The sequence below is a fragment of the Acomys minous genome (genome assembly GCF_964271855.1).
Source record: "Acomys minous genome assembly, chromosome: 13".
Taxonomy (NCBI): domain Eukaryota; kingdom Metazoa; phylum Chordata; class Mammalia; order Rodentia; family Muridae; genus Acomys; species Acomys minous.
The window spans coordinates 89,574,118-89,599,318 of record NC_140495.1 but is presented as its reverse complement, the minus strand read 5'-3'; the positions used below and the strand labels follow the sequence as shown (position 1 = coordinate 89,599,318).

The following is a 25,201-nucleotide window of genomic DNA, read 5'->3' as shown; positions in this document are numbered from 1 at the left end:
GGCGATGAAAAATTAATTTCCATATTTTAGAAGTAATAGTTGCCACTCAACAGCACTAGAGCAGAAATAAATAGATCATCAATAGTTACCATTATAGCAATGTTGTGCGTGGGGCAGCCTGTCGGTTGTAAATCCTTTTCAACAGACATGTTATTTCTTAGGGGGGAACAAACAGATTTGTTGTAGATCACAGAGTCAACTGACAGATGGCCTTTGTAAAAACACACCATTTGTATAAATAAATTATTTATATATATATATATATATATATATATTTTTTTTTTTTTTTTAAACTACGGCATGGTTGTAGTTTTAGAGAAAAAAAAAACAATGCCCCCATTCTTTAGAATGGGCCTGAACTGGAAAGACAATTCTGCGTGTGAGTGGTGCCATGCTGCACTAATCTGCCAAGACAGATGCTGAGGTCCAACCCTCTAGATGCCTGCTGCCGCTTCGCCATCACAAGCCCTGCCGAGAGGTAGCAGGGTGATCTCCCACTCAGCGAGAACAGAGCGAGCTATCAGCTGGCACGCTCCGCAGGCCCTAATCCTCTTCCCATTAAAACCTCCCGATACCATGTGCGTCGGTTTTCCTAGCCACGGCTTTGCATAATTGGGACTGATGGCGCATTTGTCTAAACGGCCTGGACTGTCTCCCTTTGCTTCACACACAGCTCATCTCTTAAACGCTAAGTATCTGGTGGATTCCTTCAAAATCCTGACCAGCCTTGACTCCGAGCCTAGTGCTGTCTCAGTCGTGTACGTTGGAGCTGTGCTCATGAAGCATACACATTAAATATTTACACGTTCATGTACGAATATGCATAATACGTCTTTATACATATGCATCTGTGCACTTACTAACTGTAAATATCCTGCTCTTGGATTTTCTTTTCATTTTAAAATTACCATAGATAGAAAAAAGGTTTCCTTTTGGCATTTTCATGCATAGTTTTGGTTTGGTTTTTTTTTGTTTTGTTTTGTTTTTTTAAAGATTTTATTTATGTGTATGTCTGCGCACCGCATGCATGCTGTGACCGAGGAGACCAGAAGAGGGGGTTGGATCTCCTAAAACTGAAGTTACAAGTGGCTGCAAGCCACCACTGAGTCCTCTGCAACAGCAGCGAGCAAGCATTTTCAACCACTGAGCCATCTCTCCAGCTGCCAATACTTAGGGGGTTTCTTGTTTTTTGTTTTTTGTTTTTTGTTTTTTTTTTTTAGTTTTTCGAGACAGGGCTTCCCTGTGTAGCCTTGGCTGTCCTGGACTCACTTTGTAGAACCAGGCTGGCCTTGAACTCACAGTGATTCGCCTACCTCTGCCTCCTGAGCGCTGGGATTAAAACTTAGTGTATTTTTTAATTTACTCTTTTTTGAGAGCCTTACGGATGAAGAAGTTCTATCACTTCCATCCTCCCTCTCCCCTCGCCAACTCTTCCTGTGTCCCTCCACTCCCTCTCAGAGTCATGTCCTCTTCTTTAATTATTATTGTTATATACATGTGTATGTATACATACATGTGTGTATATATATATATGTATATATATACATATATATATATATATGAAAACATATTGAGTCTACAGATGCTGCCCGTATGTAAGTGTGTTTAGGGCTGACAGTTTGGCGACAGATAGCCTCTTAGGGGCTTTGTCCCTGCAGAAAACCGATTCTCTCTCCAGCCATTGCATGTGTAAGGAACGGTATCCACTCAGGACCCCTAAGACCAAGTCCTCAGCACAAGGGAGACTTATTTGCCCCAGAGGGATAGAGGGCAGGGAATAAGAGATAAAGACAGGAGGACGAACAAGGGAGAAGGGTCAGGGATATTTGTCCCAGAGGACAAAGGACTACTTCCGTATAGAGGGGAGACCCACGTGGCACATGGGAAAATGGCGGTTTATAGCGGTACAAGGGGAAACTGTGTGTTAGGATGAGGTGTTCCGGTTTGATTGGACGGGTTAATTAGGTGAACCAAAGGGGGCTAATGCTGGCTGGACTTCACACTTTGCTAGCTGGACTTTGGTGGTCAGCCTCACGGGGAGGAAGTGGCCAAATAAGGGGGCAGACTTTGGCGGTTAGCTTTAGGAGTGTAATCTAATGGTTTTTAGCAAGGCAGAGGGGACAGGATGGAAGGGCAAGGCCGGCCAGAGCCATGCTCGCCTGCTCAAGCTGGCCAGAGTCCGTTCAGCAAGTAGTTCTTCGTGTATGAGTAGAGCCTTGTAAAAGTCCCCCATCTATCCTGGCGTGTCGTTGAGCATATTGTGGGTGCCGCCTCCCCGATGTGTCTAGAAGACACTTCTAGGAGCGGGTGTCCTGCCCTCTGCCTCTAACAATCTTAATCGTTGCTGCCCCCATTTTCTGCGAGCCTAGATGTTGGGGTTGCATCAGTTAGAGCTGGTGGGAAAGGATGGGTTTTTATTAATGTTTTCCAGAATCAGGACTGGTAAAAAATGTTTCTCTTGTTAGGAGACCAAGACATGAATTCCAGCCACAGATGGAAAAAGGTTTGACAGCACAATGATCGCCTGTTCCTTTTTATTTTTATTTTTTTAAGGGTATTATCCCCTCCATGAATGATTAAACCTAAAGTCCTCAGCTCTGAGAAAGAAAATAAAAATGTAACATTAATCATGTCCACCACTCAAAATGTAACAACCTGGGAGACTTTGCATGTTTCCAGCTTTAAAAACAAGAAAGAGTATCAAGATTGATCTATGGCAAGTAGTTCCCCGGCTATAAGCACTGTATTTATTCTTTAAAGTGATTGCTGAGCCGGGCGCTTCATTCATAACCTGAGACCCCTAGACTGGCCCCTAAGAGTTATGGTTGTTGATATGTTAATGGAATTAACATAGCAGCCGGGCCAGTCCACTTCCATGCAGTGGCTTCCACCCATGTGTACGCCTGTCTGTTTGTGTGAGACACATTAAGTGCACTCACTCCAGGAAGAGAGAGCTCTCCACAAAGCAAAGTTAGGACTGTGCCTACGTCCAACTTGGTGAATTATTGAGATTTTTGTTGGGTGATAGATTACTTACGGGGTGACTCCAACCAACACCCGTGACAGCTCAGAAAAGCTGCAGCCCCTGAGCTTCTCCACACAGCTCCACCAGCCAGAGAAATCTCTCCTCTGCAACTCACCTGGTCAGTGTCTCCTCCCCAATGGCGCAGGCGCAGTCCTTGACTATTTCTAACCCCCACCCCCATTAGGCTTGTAAGCGTCAGCTTCCCAGACACGTGACTTCCCTCGGCCTCCCGCTCCCCTCCTCGAGGGAAATCTTTACATTTGGAGGAAACTGTTACGTAATTGTTTGTTTCCTTGGTTGCTCATGTAGCCCAGGCTAGCCTTAAACTCGATTTGGAGCCAAGGACAACTTTGAACTTTTGATCCTCCTTCCTCTACCTCCTAAGTTCTGTGATTACAGGTGTGCACCATCATGCCCAGTTAATTTTCTCCAGGTCAACATCAAACCCAGGGCTTCCTGTATGCTAGGCAAGCACAGAGTGCTAAATTAGTTTAAGGTCAAACAGAGCAATTCTGGCCTGAGAGAGAAACCAGATTAAATAAATTAGCTGGGAGAAGAGTTTACGCCACAACACCTGAGTTGAACCAGCCACCCAGAGCTCAGAAAGAACAAGTAAGGGTGAGCTTAGTAAGCAGAATGTCTAAGAGGCTGAAAATATTCTAGATCTAGGTTAGATTGTACAGGGGCTAGAATCTTCCAGGTCTAGGCCTAGGTTAGCAGGAGAAGGCAGTAAGCCTCCCAGACAACAATTGAACGAGGAGAATAAAAGCTACTTTTTCAGACAGAAAACAAAGAAGATTTTTTAAAATTTATTTATTAGTTATACAATATTCTGCCTACATATATGTCTGCCCACCACAGGAAGGCACTGGATCTCATTACAGATGGTCGTGAGCCACCATGTGGTTGCTGGGAATTGAACTCAGGACCTTTGGAAGAGCAGACAGTGCACTTAACCTCTGAGCCATCTCACCAGCCTCCACAAAGAAGATTGTTTGTTTGTTTGTTTGTTTGTTTGTTTTTCAAGACAGGATTTCTCTGTGTAGCCTTGGCTGTCCTAGACTCACTTTGTACACCAGGCTGGCCTTGAACTCACAGCCATCCGCCTGCCTCTGCCTCCCGAGTGCTGAGATTAAAGGCATGCTCCACCATACCTGGCAACACAAAGAAGATTTTTAAAGGACAAAATTGATGAAGTTATTTTTTAAATAGATGACTTGGGGCCAGTAGGTAGCTCGGTGGGTAAAGGGGCTTGCCACCAAACCTGATGACCTCAAATTGTCCTCAGACCTCCATATGAGAACCATGGAATATGTACCCACACATATGTACACATATACCAGATATACAAGTTAAATGAAATAAAACAAATGACTTGTGGATAAATTTCCAGGAGATCCAACAGGAGTCTCGCCACACCATAACCTCCCTTTCCTGCAGAAAGCAGGTAAAGAACCCTTTCACACTGTAGAGCTATTCCAGCTAATGACTCTACCTTAATAAAATTGGGTTCATTTCATTTTAACAGATACCTTTCCTGGTATGCTAATAGGCACTGTAGGTAGTCATTTTGTCCCCATGTCAGGGGTGTTTCCTTTTGACCTAATACTCTAAAATTTTGTAGACTATAAGGGTTGACATGCGTTATTCTGTGACTATTTCCTGCTGAAATTAGGACGTTGCATTGTTCTCAGGGCCCAGGAAGGCTGAAATGATAGCTAAAGGCCAGGAGGGATTTCAGACAATGGGACATTGATCAAAAGCACCTGGTTCAATGACCCAGCTGAAGACACAGGGAGTAATCACGTGGGCTGGACTGGTCCACATCAGCTTTCAGCAAGTCCAGGGCTCGAAGCCATTTGGAGAAGTTTGTAGTACACAGCTTATTCCTAGATGGTGTCTGTCAGCCGAGTGGAAATCTGTTGAAACAGATACAGACTAGGGACAGAAGTAAGCAAAAGTTTAGGAACTTACAGGAAAACCATCCACTTGGAATCTTAAGGCCCATAGTCCTGGTGTTTGGGGAAGAGGATGAATCCCAATACAAGGGGAGAGAGAGAGAGAGAGAGAGAGAGAGAGAGAGAGAGAGAGAGAGAGAGAGAGAGAGAGAGAGATCTCACACCCTCAGAACAGGCAGGTGGGGAGACTTAGGCTGTACCTATCTGGAGTCTGTCTGATCTGTGAGAGGTGGAGCCAAGCCCTGTGATTCCCTGGAATCCCCAAAGCTTACACGAATCTTTCGTTTTCAAGAGGAGATAAAAGTTTTGGACATATTATCATTACCACTGTTTGAAATCTGTACTGAAACCCACACTGTAGAGAAACGCAGCTAATGTAGTCTGGCATGATGGCACACGCCTGTAACCCCAGTACTAGGGGAAGCAGAGGAAAGCAGATCTCTGTGAGTTCGAGGCCAGCCCGGTCTACATAATGAGTCTAGGGCAGCCAAGGCTACACAAAGAAACCCTGTCTCAAAAAGAACAAAGAAAGAAAGAAAGGAAGGAAGGAAGGAAGGAAGGAAGGAAGAAGGAAGGAAGGAGCAATTTTCCCCTGCCCAAAGAGCAGGACATATAGATGGGGCAGAGATGTTTTTAGCATGTTGAGAAGAACATTTGAGTCTACACTTAGAAGACAACCAAAGTTAAAGTATTGCACTTACAGCTTATAACTGTAGTCAGTGCTTTACCAGCTTATCAGAACTCCATTGCTCACTGTTAAAACCCTGAACCTTCAAAATGGAGAGGAAAGCATTTTTGTTACCTTAGATTACTGTCTCATACCTTTACAACTTGCATTTGCACGCCTTAAAACACTAGCTTTTACAACCTCAGACATTTTCTTAGACCCTCAGAACTTACTTAAGCTATCACATTTTAAATTCTACATATCCTGGCCCACCAAAGCATCCATGGTAAGCAGCATTAGCTGTAGTGGCGGCAGCAGAGAAGGAAAAAAAAAAACAATACCAATAAACACAGAACACAGGAAGCTCACGTTCTCAAAGACCAATCAGAAACCAAACTTGCAAATGGCCACCATCACTCATACATTCAACTGAGCCTGATCCGTTTCTGTCTCAAGCTCCCACGTCTACCACAAGATTTACAGACACAGCAGAAAACACAGACCCTGCACACGCAAAACAGATAGACGAAACTTTCTGAACAACTAGAGTCAGGTGGGTAGGTGACGTCTCCCTCTTTAACCTGGACATAAGTGAGAGGGTTCTGTAATTGGATGATGGGGGGGAGATACTGTTTGGCTATAGAAGGGTTCTAGGTGTCCCATACTTGGGGATGCACTGGGAGCCAAGCAAGGGAAGAAGTGTGTCGCACTGTGTCATTTGGAGGAGAGGGAGGAAGGGAACAACCAATGAGCCTAGAGCCAAGTGGATGGGAGGAGCAAAGGAAATAGAGACTCTCACTTTGGCTAGGAAGTACTTCCCAAGTTGGTACCACTAGGAAGGAGTGGGCAAGGGGGATACCCCTAAAGACAACAACTAAGTGGTTGGGTTTGATGAGGTTGGTATGGCTGTCCTCAAAACTCTTATCAGGACCAAGAAGGTGAGCCCGGTGTCCAGAAGGAAATAGATGATGGGTCGCCCTGATACTGTGATGACTATGCACAGGGCTCCTTGGCAGAGATGGCAGAATTCCAGCCAATGAAGGTAGAGGAATTAGCCCTTTAAGACCCCAGCCACTTTTCTATTTGAGAGTTCACTTAATGGGAAGCCACGTGTTCCTCAAGCTGCCTACCCTGGCAACTTCCAGCAAGGGGAGAACTGTGCATGCCAGGTTTGGCTGGGAGAGGGAGGTGGGGGTGGGGGTGGGGGTCCTATGGCAGAGTGGGAGCAAATAGCAAGAGGACTAAGGGCCACCAGTGGGGTGAAAGTGGGTGCCAGGGAGAGTTGATTTGGGCATCCTGTTGCTGGGCAGGAAGAAAAGGAAATGAACCGAAGGAGCTGGAGGAAGAGAAAGAGCTGTGGATTGAGGGCCATATGGGGGATGGGCCAAGGCTCATTAGCTGGATCAAAAGTAGTGAAGGTTTCATCACCTTCAGGCTTCCTAGCTAGTTGGAGCTAGGTGGGGGAGCAGGGGGAAGGCTTAGAGCAGAGGAAAGAAAAAGCTTAGACATACGGTATCTCTTTCCATGTCCCCGGTTGCCCACAATAGTTATTATAAAGGTCCTGAATAGTACTGGAATCTAGTACATTATGCAGCCATTTGGATTGGTTATCTAAGAGATATTAAGGCCAAATTGTATGGCAAAAAAAAAAAAGTGGATCAGTTTGGGGCTCTTCTATTCAGGTGCCAGGTAGAAACGCTAGAGGTTTCCCTAAGAGGAAATGAAAGGGTGTATAGATGACATCATCCCATGGATGAGAAGGGCAAGGAGATGGGGAGGTCAAAGAAACCTGTAGTCAAGGGTGTCCCCAGGATTCAGGAAGGACCAAAGACCAAGCCCTTTAATGGGTGGTCATAGCACTCAGTGAAGTTCAAAGACTCGGTGCCTGGCACCAGGGCTTTCGATGAGGCCCAATCCCAAAGGCTTGCCTGAAGGTGATGAAAAACCTAGCTCAGGAAAGAAGTCTCATCCACAGGAAAAGAATGAGGAATGAGGTCAAATAGTATCATAAAAGCCACAAGAGCAGCCAGGCATGGTGGCACACGCCTGTACTCCCAGCACTGGGGAGGGAGAGGCAGGCGGATTGCTGTGAGTTCAAGACCAGCCTGGTCTACAAAGTGAGTCCAGGATAGTCAAAGCTGTACAGAGAAACCCTGTCTTGAAAATCAAACAAACAGACACAAAGCTATGGAATTATAAGCAGCTCCAAGGGGCAATCAGAAAAAACAATGAGGAGGAAAGTCTCCCGATAGCCCAAAGGAAGATGCAGGATTGTGGCTGTGAGGGTGCAGAGTGATGGAGTGGCTAAGAGGGCCACCTCCAAGAGGACCAGAGGGGTGCCAGAAGCTCAGTGGTCACTTGCTTGGACTCAGGGAAGCGTTTACACTGACCGAGGGGGAAACTTACAGATTCAGCTGGTGGATAGAGTGCCGGGCTGTTGGGGAGCTGGAAGGTGAGTCTGTCACAGGTGGACTCGAGATGAGGAGTAGGGTCCCAATGCAACTCAGACCACAGGAGAGAGCACAGGCATGGAGCACCTGAGTCAAAACATTCATGTAAGGGTTTTTCTGGCACAAGGGTATCTTGGCAATCAGGAGCCAAGCAATATCACAAAGTTGCGCTATGCAACAGACCTCACACAAGAGACTTATTGGGGAGAAGAACAGAACGGCAGCTGTCTCTGAATGGGAAGAGAGCCGGCAGAGGGTTGGGCAGAGGGTTTTATTAGGGTCTTTGGAGTATGGGCAGTGAGCTACTGGGTAAGTACAGCTTGACTGAAAGTATCACTTGGCAGTTAACTATGAAACATTGTTTGGCTGTTAACTAGGGATTTCCAAATGTAAGCGGTACAGCTCAGATGGGAAAGGTATCCTGGCAGCTGGGAGCCAAGGAGTATCACAAAGCCACACTGCACAATAAACCACGCCCAAGAGATTTATTGGGAGGGAAAAACCCAGGAAGGTGACTGCCTCTGCTCAGGTGAGAAAGAGCAGGGAACTGAACAGAAGACAGGATTTATATATGGTTTCCTGGGGGCAGGGGAAGAGCTTTCCAAGGTGGCCTGGAATAGGCGGGATTATGTGGCCTGCTCTTGGGGCAGGCTCAGGGATTGGTAGGGCCAGGTTTGGCCACTCTCCTGGGGTAGGACAAGGAATGACCAGTATTGGGGAAGCAGGCCAGCAGTTGGTGGCTGGTCACTCATATGCTTCAAGGGATCAGGTCTGGCCACCATAGTAGTTGGAGTCAGCGTGAACAGCCAACACCAAGTCTCGGAGCCCCAGGTCAAACCAGGGACAGGGTGTTTTTCCGCTTGGCAATTTTACCCTACACATCCCAGCGGCTAATGGTGTCAACTCAGAATCAATACATGAATTCATCCCATTATACACACACAGGTCAAGGATTAAGAAAACATTCCCAGTGAAGACTGTTGAAAACCCACCTGCTATCACTAGGCTAACTGCCTACTCCTTGAGGGGCGAGGAGGGGTAGGGGTGGGGAGCAAGAGGCTTTCAATCAAATGATCGAGTGCAAAACTTCCTTTGCTCAAAGTAAATGTACTTCCCTGCCATCCAATTAAGATGGTAACTAAGTATGAATCAGAGGCTAACTCTCGCCTGCACTTTGACTCAGTTTCTCCATCGTGAAAAGGAGAGCCATGGAACTACTGTACTGGAACACTCTGCCCAACTTCCAGGCAGCGCCAATAGGTCAGAGAACTAGCTCAGCAATGCAGCTGGCCAGTGTCTCCTCCCCCAAAGCTGCTCACTGTTTCTATAACCTTGGGGAGAGGCCTTGCTGAATCTTGAAATTTCAACTCTCCCAGACACGTCCCATTTGTTTTCCAGCTGAGTCTGGTGAGCCCCCTTCCCAGCTTCCCCGGCCTCCGCCTTTAAGAGAGAATGTTTCCGTTGGCAGGAAACCACTATAAACAGTAAGCGTATATACCTCCATCTCAGTGGTAGATTTCTGGTTATATGTTAAAAAGCCCCTGATCAACTCTGAGCCACATGAACAACTCCATCTGCACATTAGAAGTTGTAGATCTGTCCCCGGTATCTCCTAGAAATTTTGGAGCTGGTAGTGTCTATATTGGCTGGGTATCACCAAATGCTGTGGAAGCTTTGCCTATGGTTTGCTGGGTGGCCTTGGCTGGGCCAGTGCATCTACTCAAGTGTTGAGTCATGCAGTTTTGATTCTTCTGCAAAACACAGAGTTTTGTGGAGTTGATGACCGCACACCCCACACCCCCAACACCTTGATATCGAGTGATTGTTTTCATTTACAGCTACTCCCCAACTTACAGTTTCTCAGCTTCACCATGGCCTGAGAGCAATAACATTCGGTAGAAGCCATTCCTGGAGTTTTGGATTTCCTCTTCCGTACTAATGATGCGCAGCGGTGCACATCTCTTGGGATGTTGGGAGGGGTGGGGAGCCACTGCTCCCAGGTGAGCAGGGCAGGAAAGATTACCAACGTGCCACAGTGCACTGGGATCAGAAGGTTAGGTGCACCACCTTTAGGTCTCATTCAGCTTGCACTATGTGTACAAGGGTGTACGCCCATCTTAAATGGAAGGAGTGCCTGTATTTGAAGAAACTGCCTGAATGAAATGAGAGGCTTGTAATGAGATTTGAGAATTTTGGTTTCTTTAAAACACACACACACACACACACACACAGAATGCTGATACAACCGTGCCTTTGTTTCAATCCCAGGTATAGGGATATGGGGCTGCTTCGAAGCAGCTGACTATGATTTGCCTCGTGCTCTGGCAGGGGTGTGGTTTTGCCAGCTGCAGATAGCTTCTACAGTTGTGTGACGGGGACTTTTTAGAGGGTCTATACATGCTGTGGCCCTGAGAGACAGCATAGTGAGTTGCTGTTGGCCACCGTTTGTTAAGTAGTCATGGACAAAGAAGAGACAAGAAGAAGAAATTAAGTGTCCTGACAGCAAAGATCAAACTCACCCCCAAGGAACTGGAAGGCCCTAATCAGCAGGAAGTAGTCTAACAATAATGCCGCCCCCTTTCTGACCCCGACTTTACTCAGGGCTCTCTTTCCTTTCCTCTCTATCCTTGTTTCTCTACTATCTAGTTTTACGGGGTGACAGTGGGAGGAGGCCGGCGTGGTGGCGCATGCCTTTAATCCCAGCGCTTGGGAGGCAGAGTTCGAGGCCCACCTGATCTACAAAGCAAGTCCAAGAAAGCCAAGGCTACACAGAGAAACCCTATCTCGAAAAACAAAACAAAACAAAAAACAGAGGGCTGGAGAGATGGCTCAGTGGTTAAGAGCACTGGTTGTTCTCCCAAAGATCCTGAGTTCAATTTCCAGCCACCACATGGTGGCTTACAACCATCTATAATGTGATCTGGTGCCCTCTTCTGGCTTGCTGACATAAGTGCAGGCAGGATATTGAATAAGTAATAAATAAATCTTAAAAACAAAAACAAAAAAGCACGTGGGAGGAGGGGATAAAGAAAGGGAAAAAGAAGAACACACAAAGTAGCAAAGTCCAGCTACAGAGGGTTTTGTTGTTGTTTTTTTGTTTTGTTTTGTTTTGTTTTTCGAGGGTTTCTCTGTGTGGCCTTGGCTGTCCTGGACTCACTCTGTACACCAGGCTGGCCTCAAACTCACCAAGATCCACCTTCCTCTGCCTCCCAAGTGCTGGGATTAGAGGTATGTGCCACCACTGCCCCACCAAGTGTTCTTGAGTAACATTTCTCAGCTGCATACTTTCTCAGGATCAGTACATCACCAAATACTAGAGGAAACAAGTTGCAGAGGATTCATACAAATCCAGCCTGTAACCCCTGAATTTGGGGGCAGAAGGAGCCAAACTTCAAGGTCTTCCCTGGCTACATAGCAAGTACAAGGCCAGCCTGAGCTACTTGAAACTATGTCAAAAGAAAGGAAAGAGAGAAAAGCGAGTCAGGCGTGGTGACACAGACTTTAACCCCAGCACTCAGGAGGCAACAAAAAGCAGACCTCTATGGGTTTGAAGCCAGTTTGGTCTACATATCAATTTCCAAACCAGCCAGGGTTACATAGCTCTTCTCTCAAGTATAAAAGGAAGGAAGGAAACAAGGAAGAAAGGAGAAGGAAAAAATTAGTGAAATAAAAATCACATTATAATGACTTCTTTTTTTTTTTCTTTTTTGAGACAGGCTTGCTCTCTATGATGCTATGGTCTAGGCTGGCCTTGAACTTACAGAGGTCCACTTGCCTCTACATCCTGAGTGCTAGGATTAAAGGCATGTGCCACTGTGCCTAGCCACATATACCATTTTTTAGAAGAAATTACAGAGAACATGACTATTATTCACCAATTAATAATTCATTCCATTTCTGTGAGTCTGGCTGGGAGGTAGGGAGTGACTGTCAACTTCTTCTACAAGGTGCTGGAATTGTCTTGAATGATAGCCTGAAGTTTTTTTGTTTGTTTGTTTGTTTGTTTGTTTTTTAACTTTTAATAAGAAAAATGGGCACTCCCTCTAGCAATGTGCAGAGATGCCACCAGGAGAAGTTGGAATTCTTTAAATACACATCTCTCGGAAGTGCCCTGTGTGTGGAAGGGTGTGTGTGTGGGGCAGTGTTCTGCCTTGGCAAGGATTTCCAAAACAAAAGACAGGAAGGTCATCCACAGAAAAGTATAAAGGGCTCTCTCTCTCTCTCTCTCTCTCTCTCTCTCTCTCTCTCTCTCTCTCTCTCTCTCTCTCTCTCTCCCCCTCTCCCTCTCCCTCTCCCTCTCCCTCTCCTTCTCCCTCTCTCTCAGACTATGGGGTCTGGACCACAGGAGATGTGTTTACAGCAGAATGAAATATGCATGGTTTGGGGAGAGAGCAGAGAGATGGCTGGTTCTCAGCAAAGACTCAAGCTTGAAGTGCACATTCTGAACGGAAAGCACTGTGTAAAATGCCAGCTGCCAACTCAGTGGAATGGCGCTGAGCTAGGGTGGTAGGTGGCTTGCTTCTCCCCACCCAGGCAATCACAAGCCTTTGGTCACTCCCAAATCTCCCGCTGTGCACACAGATGCAAGTGTAGTTTGTGGCAGCAAGCACACACAAAAATCTCACGGGGTTGGGAAACGTCCATCTGGTCGGGGCTGAAGGTTTCGCTTCACATACTTTCGCAGAGATCAAAAGGTTTCCTCTCAAACTCCTCTGATTCATCCAGGAGAAATCTGAGGAAACACGGATGGCCCAGTCAAGCTAACGCTCCTGGTGACTGGCCCTGCATCCATGTGCCCTTGACAAGCTTCACAGTATAAAAGGCAGCATGGTTTTCACCAGGGACCAAGCAACTAACTACACATGCCCAATGTCACCTGATATTGTCCACCACACCGCCATCACAATGAATTTTCTGGAAACTAATAAAAAAAAAAAAACTGCCCTTTCACCACTGTCTTTGTGCTAACCTCAATACCCGTTGGGAGACCGCAAATTAAAGCAACCCAATTTTAAAATGATGCCGGGGCACACGGGTCTTCATTCACCAAGACGCGTATCTGTGCCTCCACCACGACATAGCAGATTCGCAGTGGGTTAGTGATTCGCAGTGGGTCTTCGTCTATAAACAGCAGACACACACGGGTATAAATTCTCTGTCCCTGTGGCCGCCGTCCGCGACACAGTAAGGTGGTTGGTAATATTTTCAGGTCAGGGGTGCATCTAAGGCGGCCTTTTTGCGTTCACCTTCCCACCCCATAACCAGCAGATGAACGCCCACACCTCTTTCTCCCAGCAAAGGTGGGTCGAGCTAACGGGAGCCTGTGGCTGGTGACCACAAGGCCTCGGTGCAGGGCTCTAGGGAAGCGGGGGTCCTCGCAGCCAACAGCTCCGCGAGGCGCAGGCCCGGTGGTTCCACTGCTGAAGGACAATAGCTCATCAAGCCCCACGAAAGCCCCCGGACCCGTCGCGGAGCCTGGGCTGGCGGGGGATGAGGCTGAGCGACTCCTCCTAGAGGTGGTTATGTGGAGAAGGAGCAATCCCTTCTCCCTCCTCCTCCTCCCCCCGCTACTATCCGCGGCCCGGAGAACTGCCGCTTGCCGCCATTGACACGCACAGATACAACCCCAAGAAAGGCAGGATCCTGCCCGACATCGGCGGCACGCGGGCCGAACCTGCGGTCGGGATTGGCGCGCACTAGGCCACCGGGCGCCCGGAGCCCGCGGCGCAGCACCAGGTGAGCCCGCCATGCCCGTGGCATCATTGTTTCGGGGGGCGCCAGGGGTCTGGAAACAAAACCCTCTGCCTGGGCAGTGCAGGGGCCGAAGGGAACCACGGCGCCTCCCCTTGCAATCCTGCGGGCGCACCCGGGTCACCGACCCACCTCCGCCACAGAAATTAATAAATCGATCTACCCAACTTGCTTCCTCGGGAGATAAAAGGGGGGTTTGCTGAAGACGCCGCGAGATGCCCGCAGCTGGCGAGGGGCCGGGGCACCCTGGGCCAGGCAGGGAGGATGTAGAAATACCGGGTCCAACGGCCGGGCTGGCGGTGCGGGGAGCCCAGGGCTTCGAGGATGCGGAGCTTGGGGAGCGGGGGAGGGAGGAGGGAGGCGCCGGGACGCCGAGGGGACCGGGCGGGGGACGCAGGCTCGCTAGGGCCGAGGACGCGCGACCGGGGCCTCCGGGGCACAGAGCTGGGCGCGGGCTGACAATGGAGGAGGACGCGGAGGCGCCGGGGCGGCGCGGGCGAGAAGACAGGATGCTGCGGGCGCCGTAGCGGAGGTGGACGAGGGACCGAGCACTCCCCTCGGGTTCCCTTTCCGGGGCGCTCGGTGTTTCCACCCGCAAATGGCGGCCTCTGCGCAGCTCGCCCTACCCGGTTCAGCTGCTTAATTTGCGCGGGAAAATAACAATAATATTAATAATATCAAGAAGAGGGAAATAAAAGTCAAATCAGGAAAAGGCTGCACTGCCGCCGCGGGTAGGAGTCAGCCCAGTCTCCTCGCTGCCAGAGCGCCATCCAGGTGCACCGCATCCCAACCCCACTATCCTAGGGATCGCTCCCCAGAGTGTCTTTCCACGCCTTTCCTCATGGGGGCGCCCTCAGCTCCTGCCCTCTTTGTTCCTCTCAACAATGGCTAAAGGGGCATCGAACCACAAAACGCCAATTGCGCCTCCTTCTCCAGGAGCTAAGTATTACTCCATTGTGCCTGGGAGTGAAATGGACCACTGGTGGGTGAGCCTCATTTAGGCCTGGTCATTGCTGCAGCATTTGTGTCATCGTTCTCTAGGGTGAGTGACACTGAAAGGAGCCAGGGAAAGGGACTGAAAAACTGAAGTGTGGATCCCCTGCCTGCTGGGGGACTCAGTGAGAACCAGGCTAGGCAGCCCAGACTGCCTAACTCCCTAGGTGAGCTGGCAATCCTAGCTTCAAGGGAATTCACAGCAAGAGGCCACACACTCCAGGGGCCCCAGGGCGGTCAATCCTGTGTTGAACAGCGACCTTGGCTGTGTGTTTATGTCGGATATAGTTGCCTCTTCACTGGGCTATGCAGTCGATACTTAAAACTGTTCAGTTGGCTAGGGAGAAAATGTCTTCAGAGCTTCAGAGCAAAATGTCTTCGATTATGTCGTCTCAAAACAAATTAAGCCATCCCCCGTCAGCTCTGTCTGCTAGACTGAAAAGTTGTCCCCTACCATAGCGAACTCTCACAAGTCAGTGCTCAGCGCTTCGGGACCCGCCCACTGTGCCTTTGGGTTTCCCGAAATATTGAAATGAAGGAACCGAAATATTGGAATTCCTCTGTAGGAAATTGTATTTTAGTAAAATAATTCACATCAGCAAAATCTCTTCTTTCCTACATCCTAATTCCCTCGTAAAACAGTCTTCCTCTCCTCCAGTTTGTCCCACCCTAATGGTCGTTTTCCCTCCACTTATTCTCAGCCTCAGGACGTGATTTATAGTTTCTGCTATTTCAGAACTCATAAAGAGAACTTACTCTCCTCGGTGGATCCAGAAAGACTCTGACCTTATTCCATCTTCTGCCTTGATGGCTTGTGGGGTGCCTATAGTCTGCCTTGCCTCCGCGGTTGGGGCCCCCTGCAGACTATAGCCTGAGACAACCAAGCCCTGTTTTCCCTACCTCCTGCCAGGAAAGCGGGAGGAGGTGAATTCTGTAGCAGACAGCTTTAAATGGAAGATCTCAATACCCACAGGAGGCCCGTGCAAAAACTGAGTTCTCTTAAGAATGTTTTTTTATTCATAAGGAATAGCCTCAGAGTTAGTTTCTGGGTTGGTGCCTTTGAAAAGTGTGCATTGTAGAGATGAGCAAAAGGCAGATGGCTAGGGATCAGCCAGCCAGTGTTCACTGAGCCTGGATTCTTAAATCCAGGCCGAGAGAGCAACACAGATTTGAGGAAGCCGGGGTCCCATTCTCAAGTGAGCATCCTACCACAGGCCTGGGAGATGCTAAAATAAAAATGCAGGCGATGGCAGGAAAAAAGGGTTATCCCTTACGCTCCTGGGAAATTGGGTACCTTCTACTGCCTAGAGGTGTGTGTGTCGATAGCTACCATGTGGATGGCAGTCAGGAGTGGTGTTATTTTATTTTATTACATTTACGTGTGTGTGTTTACATTCATGTGTGTGACCGAGCATGCCTGTGCCACAGTGCCCACACAGAGGTAGAGGACAGTCCCAGGGGTCAGTCCAGACCTTGTTTGAGAAAGGGTCTCCTTGCTTTTTAAATCAGTGCCAAGGCCTGGCAATTCTGACTGTGTCTCCCATTTCTCTGAAGGACTGCTGGGATTGCAGATACTTTTCTTACTCATCAGGCTTTGATGTGGGTTCAGGGATTTGAACTCATGTCCTTATGCTTGCGTAGCAGGAGCTTTCACCCAAGAAGCCACCTCTCTAGCCCTGAGCTTGGCACTATTAAATATAAAATATGCCCACGCTGTAAAATAGCAGCTCATTTCTTTTTCTGGTATTATTTGTTTATTGTGTGTGAGTGGCATGTATGTGGAGGTCAGGGGCAACTTGCTGGAGTTGGTTCTATCCTTCCAGCCCATGCGGGCCCTGGGGCTCGAACTCATGTCCTCAGGCTTGACAGCAAACACCTTTACCTCTAAGCCATCTTCATTTCTTGGCATATATCCTACTGAAGCAAATATGTGTGCTCTGTGTGTGAGAATATTCACGGCAGAGTTTTGGTCATTTCAACAGTGGAAACACCTTAGCAGCCATAGTAAGGAACACTACATAGTCCCTCACACACCCACCACAGTCAAAAAGAATAAATCCATGTACATATGCAGAGAAAGATGAACAAGGCAGGCTATTAATTTAAAAGGGCGGGGCGGGGGGGATGGCAAATCGCAGACATGTAAAAAGAAAGTGTAGCTCTCTATAAATTGAAATGCCTTGTAAATGGGTAGAAAGTGTAAGTAAGCTCTTCAAAGGGCTGTGAAGAGCTCTGGTTCACAACTACTGCGGCTGTTGAGACCTTCGGCACTGTATACACTGGATCAATCTGTGCATTGCTTGCTCAGGTAGATGCAACAATTCATTTGGAAGTGATACAAAATAACGAATACGAAAGACCACAAAATGCTGGGGGCGGGGAAGGGAGAGGATTTCAGACTGGAAGGGAAGAACAGGGATCTGCTTTCTAGAGAGGGGGAAGCCAGGGAATTGGGTAGAGAAGATGGAGGGAGTGAGGAGGCAAGAAGTGTTCCCTCACCTTCTCCATCTCAGGCAGGATTTTATGTGACTGTCCCAGAGAGGATGATTCAGGCCTGACCTACCAGCTTCCTCCCCTTGAAGGATGAACTAAAAGAACACTCCCAGCTGTTTGCATCACACTGATTCTGCCCACAGGTCCATGGGAAATGTAGGAGCAAGAGGAGGCGTTTGTTTTGTTTTGTTTCGGCCAGGCTCCTTGAACTCTCCTAGAGCCAAGAATGACCTTGAACCTCTGATCCTCCTGCCTCTGCCTCCTAGCCCCCGAGCCGCAAGCATACACCCCTACACTTAGTTTATGCAGTGTTGACACTTAGCCCCAGATCTCCATGACGCTAGGAAAGCGCACGACCTGCTGAGCCAAGTCGTACCCTGCCTGGAAATCCAGTAACAGCACTGAAGAGTGGCATTTCCAGCAACCGTAGGGGAGGCAGGGATTTTCTCTGGAGAATTAAATTAGAGGGGAAGATGGGTATTTGAAAAGATAGTTTATTTCACAAGATACAGAGGAAACCTAAACATGCTTTTGTAAAAGGTTTTAAAACAGTCGTACTGTGTGTGGGGGTGGGGGTGGTTAGAAGACCATTTTTAGGAGCCTCCTGAGCGTCCTCCTCCATGCGGGTGCTGGGGCTAGAACTCGGGTCTTCAGGCTTCGCAGCAGTCACCCGTCCCCACCTAGCCATCTTGCTGGCTTTGAAAAGGCTTTTGAAGCAAAAAATATTTAAGTGGTTTCTTTTAAATTGTTTGCTCATTTAAGGACTATCTCTTGAATGTCAGCTGTGTCCGTAACACTGTACAAAGTGTTGTAAGAGGCGAAGAAGGAAGGAATCCGGGAACTGGAGGGTGGGGAGTTCCAGGTGAGGTTTCACACAGACAGTGTCACTGTGGCAAGTCTTTTCCTGACTCCTGAAAGCTGTCACCTGACCGCCACACAAAGACTGTGGCATGCACTAACACACGCACACACACACACACACACAGAGAGGGGGGGGGAGATCAAATGTAATTTTTTTTTTTTTTATGTTTTGTAATGGCTTCTTTTGAAGAAACAAATGAGGGTTCATGTTGAGGGCCTGTGAGTTGGCTCAGTGGTAAAGAAACTTCCTACCAAATCTGATGACCTGACTGACCCCATGGTGGAAGAGGAACCCAGGTCCTGCAGGCTATCCTCTGTACTCCACATGCACACACACAAACGCACAAATAATTACATACATACATACATACATACATACATACATACATACATACGTACAAACACAGTATAATAATTTAAATGCAGTAATTTGAAAGTTCATGTTGGTTACATAGGCACTGGCTCCCAGGCTCTATTCTGAACACTTGAAATGAACAAACTTGTTTACTTCTGACCTCGGGCCACAGATAGCTGGTGTTACTATCCTTACCCTTCAGAGAAGAAAGCATAGGCTGAGGAGGTGCCAAGGGACTCTAGCCCAGGAAGCCTGCCAGCTCTCTTTATCCACCTATTAATAAAAAAAAAAAAAAGAAGAAGAAGAAAAGAAAAAAGAAAGGAAAAAAAAAAAGGTGTCGCCAGCATTCCAGTTATTCTGTGTTGATTTGTGAAGATGTTTTGAAGTATGAAAATTTTTATTTATAAAGCTTATTTGCATCGCTGCCAGGAAACCCCCTCCCATACTGTGACAAATGAAAGATAAAGAGAATCTGATGGAGCCACGGAGCGCTGGGCTTTAAACTGTCGTGTCACAGAGTGTTAAGTGAGATAAATCTGGTGGTGTCTCGGAAGCCCTCACTGTTCGTTTATCCATCCCAGCATCCATCATACTTTGCCCGATTTATTTGACTGGCATTGCCAATTTGGACCTTGAGTGGAGTAAGTAATTCAAGTCAGAATGTCCATGCTTTGACATAAATAGGTAGCAGACGTACACACGGACCACTAGCCCGGGGGCACCACTTCAGCTAATCCCCTGATGCTACCAGAGTCACTAAATTGCTCTTTTTTTTTTTTTAATTTTAGCATTTATCTACTGTGTGTATTTGTGTGTGGGGGCGTGCACATGCCAGTTTGCACACACTACTACTGCACATGTGTCCCACTGAGTTTGCAGAGGACAGGGGACAGCTTGCAGGACTCAGCTCCCTCCTTCTCCTGTGTGTGTCCCAGGGGTCACACTCAGGTTGTTGCTGCTCGATAAAGCTTAACACCAAGTACCCTTACCCACTGAGCCATCTTGCCCGCCTTTAGCCAAACAACAAAACCCCATCTGCCCTCAGGAGTTGAGGGCTGTTTCTGGATGTGAGATGCTATTCCAAGGGGATAATTTAGGGGAACAAGCCCTAAATTTGCTTGCTTCCATGAGAATTAGGCAGAGGCATGATGAGGTCAAATCCTGCACCCCAGGCCTGTGCTTGCTGGACAATCCTGTGAGTGATGCATGCATACAGTGATGTGGCTGACATTGTCCACACCCCTTGGCTGCTCAATAAAGCATACAATTAAGTAGTAGTGGTGGCCTACAGAGAGGTCAAGCCTAACAGCTCCTGCAATAGATGACATAGATGCCTTATAAGTCTGAGGATAATTCAGTTGGATTCTGTGTATGTAGGCGCATATGTATGTAGGTGATGTGTGATTACATACGTGTTTGTAGGTGGAGGCCGAAGCACCTTTTTATTTTTTAGTGTGTGAGTGTGTGTGTGTGTGTGTGTGTGTGTGTGTACAGGTCAGAGGTCAGAGGACAACTTTCAGGATTTCTCTCCTTCCACCCCCGTAGCCTCCAGGGAAAGGCCTTGGGCCATCAGGTTTGCCATCAGGTGCCGTTACCAGCCCCAGCCCCACGGCTCTTGTTTTGTTCGGTTTTGGTTTTGGGACAGGACCTCTCTATGTAGTCCTGCCTGGCCTGGGACTCTCTTTGTAAACCAGGCTGTTCTTGAACTCAGAGAGCTCTGATTGTGTCTGCTTCCCTGCAGATGTGGGTAGCCATGCCCAGACCACCACCTGATTTGTTTGTTTGTTTGTTTGTTGTTTTTCTTTTCAAGACAGGTTTCTCTGTGTTAGCCTTGGCTGTCCTGGACTCACTTTGTAGACCAGGCTGGTCTCGGACTCACAGTGACCCACCCTGCCTCTGCCTTCTGAGTGCTGGGATTAAAGATGTGCCCCACAACCGCCAGGCTCACCCCCTGATTTTTTAAGACGAGGTCTCTCACTGAACTTGGAGCTCTCTAATTTGGCTATGCTGGCCAACCAGTGAGCCCCAAGGATTCTCATGTACCCTGGAACCTCCCCGTGTTGGGATTATAGACTCATAGCACCGTATCTAACTTCTTACATGGGTAGTGGGAACACAAACTGGGTCCTCAGGCTTGCAAATTGAGCCATCACCCTGAACAGATTGACACGGTGTCTCGTCCTGGTGGGTGGAGACCAAGCTACTCCGTTGCTCAGTGAAGTCAGTTTTTCTTTTCTGCGATTATCAAAAAACAACCTTACAGTGACTTCAAAAGAAAGTTCTTGGTTGTGACTGGCTTTTCCTGGTGTCAGCGATTATAAAAAGTGAGGGTCTGGAACATCTTTTCTGGAGAAAGCCTCAGAGGTCAGTAGGTGCAATGTGTTCTCAGGCAGAACTCCAGAGAGCCCAGAGCGGGTTTCCAGGCACCTTGCTCCCCTGCCAGCCAGGACAGCACTCTCCCATCTGGCTCCATTAAGAGGGTTCCCATAAGCTTTTGTTCATGCCAAAGAGAAGTTTTATAGACTGATTTGCCTGAGGACCACCCACAGATGGTCAGTGAGAAATAGTCCAGTGTTCTACCACCATTGGGTCTCCCTGAGGCCACAGAGGGGGTGGTGTGATAAGAAGAGTGGGAGCTGTGTAGTGATGCCAGCATTGAGGGGCTGGGGAGCGGGGGGGACCACACATACTAATCTACAAAGACTACCTGCCAACAGCACAAAATGCTGCCATAGAAAGGAAAAGGCCCAGCCACTCCCAAGGGAAGGGAAAGAGAGTCGGGAGGTGTAAGTAGGAAAGGAGTTAAGGAGGAGGATTCCAGAGTGCCTGTGTTCTGTTCAGACTGTTGGTGTGAGAGCAGACAATCAGGTGTCTATGGAAACCCTTGGTGGGTCAGGTTACACCAGCTGCCTGGGACCCTCACCCCAATCACCTGAGTAGCTCATGTTAGCTCAGACAACACCAGTCCCCTTCCCAGAGAAGCCCAAAGGATGCTGCTTGCATGAAACTCCATTACTAGTTGGATTTATCAGATTCAGAGAAAATGGGATAGTTAACACACATTTCTAGGCTGAACACACCAAAGAGTTTTGTTTGTTGGTTGGTTGGTTGGTTGGTTGGTTGGTTTTGATTTTTTTTTTGTTTTGGTTTGGTTTTTTGGTTGGGTTTTGTTGTTTTTCTTGTTTTATTTTCTTGGTTTTGGTTTTGGTTTTCCATCAATAAGTACATTGGGGGTTAATAAGGTGGATAAAGGCAAGTAAAGCCCTAGGCAAGCCTGATGACCTGAGCTTCAGGAACCCATGTGAAAGTAGGAGAAAAAGGACTCTGTAGACTTTCCCTCTTGACTTCCACACACACCATGGCATATGCCCCGACATGTGCACACCAAGTAAATAAATCCAAAAGGCAAACTGGATTATTTTTCTGGTTGGCTTTCTTCTGGGGTGCATTTTTAGCTCAGATTTTTAAGAAGAATAAATTTATTAGTCATCTTTCATCCAACTAGTACCATTAGGGGCCAAATGTATTTATATTAAAACAGCATATGGCTAGCTGGGAAGAAACAAACAACAACAACAACGCTTGCCATTCTCTTGTTTAAGAAAACCATAGCACTGAGCTCTGGTGGCTCACACCTGTAATCCCAGCAATCAGAGAGGCAGAGGCTGGCAGATCTCTGTGAGTTCGAGGCCAGCCTGATCTACAAGGCGAGTCCAGGACAGTCAAGGCTACACAGAGAAACCCTGTCTTGAAATAAAAAAAAAAAAACACCTCCCAAAAAAAGAAAGAAAGTAGAAAAGAAAGAAAGAGAAAAGGCAAAAGAAACCATAGATTGGGTTCAACAACAAGAAATTAAAAAGTCACCGTGTGCAGGTGGAGAGATGGCTCGGGCAGGAAAGTACTTACTATGCAAGGAAAAGGACCTGAGTCTAATCTCCAAAACCCACATTAAAAAAAAAAAGTGAGGTTTGGGACTGGAGAGATGGCTCAGCAGTTAAGAGCACTTGTTTCTCTTCCAAAGGACCGAGGTTTGATTCCCAGCACCCACCCGGCAGCTCACAACTGTCTGTGACTCCCAGTCCAGGGGATCTGACACCTCCCTGTGACCTCCATGGGCACCGCATGCACATGTTGCATAGACACCCCATGGGATGTGCTGGCCAGCCAGCCTTCTCAGGAAGGTGAGCCCCGAACCAGGAGACCACGAGTCTCAAAACATAAGACGCACACCTCCTAACAAGAGACTCTGAAGTGACTTCTGGCTTTCACATGTATCTGTGCACACATACCCACACACTTACATGCATGCCTGCATCTGTGTACCTACACACACACACACACACACACACACACACACACACACATCACAGTGTTCTTAACTCCTGAAGAAATCTTAAATTCACTCACACGGGACTCATCTCTGCTGACATCCCCAGGAATAAGTGAGGTAGCCCGTGTTCTCTTCCTCTTTAGTTACAAAGAACACGTGAGCATCCCACCCCACAGTATGAATGGAAATGCATTTTTTAAAAAGGCTGTGATTTATTTTCCAATAGTATAATTTAAATCAATTGGATTAATGCTTGGTTTTTATGTTCATGTTTGGTTAATTTTGGTTAATTTGGTCCTTGAGTCATTTTGGTAAAACTGCATTTGGCATTGCTCTTTACATGAAAAATTGCGACTGGGCTTCAACGTGTGTGATGGTAAAATTATTGACTGTTCTCAGTCACTCAAAGATGGCCCTGAAAGAAAATGGTGTGGAAAGTATTACTTGTGCAGTAATGGCTTGCCCTCGGAGTTCCTAAATGGAAGTGTAATAGAGCTAGTGATTTAGCTAGTATCACTGAAAATGGGTTTTACCGATACAGAATAACGCTAACAAACTATTATTATCTTAATACAGTACTCAGGGTAGGGCACCAAAATATGTTAGAATTCTATTAAGTGAGAAGCTGTCAAATGGCTGCTTCCTATTCCATACCCTCTAAAATACAGTTCTGCACATAGCTAGTATATTTATATTGAGTTCCTTTATGTCTTATTTAGTTCTATTTTATCTCATTTGATTCTCCCAGAGGACAGTTATGAACTGACAGAGAAAGCTACTTCATGGTGGCTGTGCTTCTTTTTTTTTTTTTTTTTTTTTAAATAGATGTTTACAACTTACAGTATTCTGGAGCACAATACTACAAAGGAGGGAAATGCCACAGGTGCTAGCACAGTCCACTGGGGACTGGGGACAGTGCTGGAAGTTTCATGTTTGAAAATGTCTTTTTAAAAAAAAAAGCAGTATTTAAAGGGTTTTAAAAATTCATTTTCATCATTAAAAAGCAATAGGACCTCTTATTTCTTGCTTTCGGATAACACAGGTGAATGTTTATTTGTATAGTTCTAAAGCAAAGGATCTCAAAAGAATATTTTACACAGTCTTGGGAGTTTAGGTCCTTTTGCAAGATGGTATAGACACACGAACAGGCATGACCTGGGGCACAATGGCTACACTGATTGCATCCAGCCCCCATCCTTTCTCAATCCTGCCTCCAGTCTTAAAAATCTGCAGCAGAGGAGGCTGAGGATGTAGTTCATTGGTGGAGCATTTGCCCAGCATCACTAAGTGCCTGGGTTCTGGACAGATGCATGCACGTGCACGCACACACACCAAAATCCTGCCTAAAAAAAGAAGCAAAATAAGGGAGATTGCTCAATGGTTAAGAACACTGACTATTCTTGCAACACTCACACAACAGCTTACAAAACTGTCTGTAACTCCTATCCTAAGAGGTCTAGCACCCTCTTCTGGCCTCTGTGAGTGCCATACACATGGTGCACAGACACACATGTAGACCAAGCACCCATAGGCGTAAAAAAAATTTTTTTGTTGTTTAAAGAAGTAACATAGATAGAAAGATAGATAAAGAACTTTTGGAAGAAGTCTAACTGTTTTTGAAATATGGCCTTTTGGTTTGGTTTGGTTTGGTTTGGTTTTCAAGACAGGGTTTCTCTGTGTTAGCCTAGGCTGTCATGGAACTTGCTCTGTAGACCAGGCTGGCCTCAAATTTATAAAGACCGGCCTACCTCTGCCTCCCAAGTGCTGGGATTAAAGGCCTGTGCCACCCCGGCCCGGTGAGATTTCTTTCTTTCTTTCTTTCTTTCTTTCTTTCTTTCTTTCTTTTTCTTTTTTCTTTTTTCTTTTTTTTTTCTTTCTGGCTTTAGAAACTGTTTTATCACATGGGTGTTGATTTGTATGCTGGAAATGAGAGATGGAACTCAGGCTGGCAAGCTTTGTGGCAAGCACCTCCAGCCACTGAACCATCTCACAGGACCCCAGGTTTTTTTTTTTTTTAAGAAACAAGTTATCAGGAAGCCCAGGTTGGCCCAGAACTCCCTGTGGAACCAGTGATGATGTTGAACACCTGATCCGCCCCCCCCCCATGCCTCCACCTTCCAACCTTTGGTATTCCGGTATTCCAAGCTGGTGTACCCAACTTAAAAGTGTCGTTTTCATTTAAGACTGTAGCAAATCTCACTGGCAAATCCATTTAGAAATGAATGTGTTGGTGAAGAAAGAGAACTCAACTGTCTTCCAACTGAACTATAACGCAGGAGTAAGATAATTTTATTAATTTTTATGGTATGTTATTGTAA

The 25,201-nt window shown here is 47.0% G+C and overlaps 1 protein-coding gene across 1 annotated transcript in view; it reads left to right on the top strand.

Moving 5' to 3' along the window:
• Positions 1-13,091: 13,091 nt before the first annotated feature.
• Positions 13,092-25,201, top strand: part of MACROH2A2 (macroH2A.2 histone) — a 40,389-nt gene continuing 28,279 nt past the window's right edge. The window contains exon 1 of the mRNA XM_084752306.1: positions 13,092-13,836. The gene's annotated coding sequence lies outside the window, so the exon portion shown is untranslated. The remainder of the gene's footprint in view (positions 13,837-25,201) is intronic.